Raw genomic sequence first — 1379 nt, forward strand, 5'->3', positions numbered from 1 at the left:
CTCATTAATTCATTTGCTTTACCTTTAGGATTCGGATGGGCAACAATTTTCTATTTGACTCCCCTTACTTTATCTATTGCACTCCACACACTACCCAGAGATTTCATGAACGAAATATCCTCTTGCTACTTTTCGTATTTCAGAGGTGCCTTGAGCAATTTGTATCATTGTTTCCCTACTACGCCAATCACTTGGATCCAAACTCCATTTTCTTTTAACTTTCCTCAAAACTTTATTCCAGCCTCGAACTATTTTGTCATTAAAATACATGGATTTCTTATTGAAATTGTTGTTTTCAGACTTATATAATGCTGTATCTAAAACATCAAGCAAATCATCCAAAAATTTATTTTCATCATTTCCATGTCCATTTATAGACTTATATTCCTTATACCATTTATCAACTTTAAACATAAATTCAAACTTTTCATCATCTTTAATTCTTAATCTTTTACGCTTAAGGTAGAATGCTATCCGTTGAATGGATGGCCATATTAGTCTCAAGAAAAAAATGATCACTTACCAAGTCACCAACAACGGAAGCAACAGATTCATACTCCGCCATATTAAAAAGAAGTATATAATCAATTCTCCCTCCTCTTATGTGAGTGGGTTCTTTATTACCTAATATACAGACATTATCCAGTGAGTTAAGAATACTATGTAAAACAACACCATTTCTATTCGGACTCCCAAAATTTTCTAAGCTTCGATGATGACCATTGAGATCACCCATTAATAAACATTTCTGATCAATTAATATGAGAGAAATTTTTCAAGTGAAAGTCTATCAATATGAATATAGACGTTAATGATATATATAGCAATTGTCAACATCTAATTTGAGAATCAAAAGTTCAGTGCCATCAGCAAAACGAGATTCTCAATTGGCAGGAATACTAGTCTTAATAAATGTAGTTAAGCCTCTAATATTATTTTCTTGGTTGGCTGGCAATTTAAAACTTCGGTATCCCGGCACCTTAAAACTTAACCCATTATCCCCAACCTCTTGCAAAGTAACTACGTCATAATTATGAGACAAAACACGAGCATGAATATCAGTTGCCCTTTTATGAATACTATTTATATTCCAAGATAACAACTTAAAATTAGATACCTCCATTTTTGTTTACTTGTTCTCTAAAACTTTTGGCAAATGCAATGACATCACTTCCCAGCTTATCATTTGGAGCTTGCATATAAGTCAATACAGAATCTAATAAATTTGTTATCTCCTGTATATGACCACTATAAACAACAACCTCAGATTAACGATCATTCACAGAAATATGCTTTCCATTACTAGGAGATTCAAAATTTTGAGAAATCGATTCATGGGCGTGCACCTCAACTTCACTTCGACCAAGAGAATCCTTCGC

This window comes from Palaemon carinicauda, chromosome 26 (assembly GCF_036898095.1).
Source record: "Palaemon carinicauda isolate YSFRI2023 chromosome 26, ASM3689809v2, whole genome shotgun sequence".
Taxonomy (NCBI): domain Eukaryota; kingdom Metazoa; phylum Arthropoda; class Malacostraca; order Decapoda; family Palaemonidae; genus Palaemon; species Palaemon carinicauda.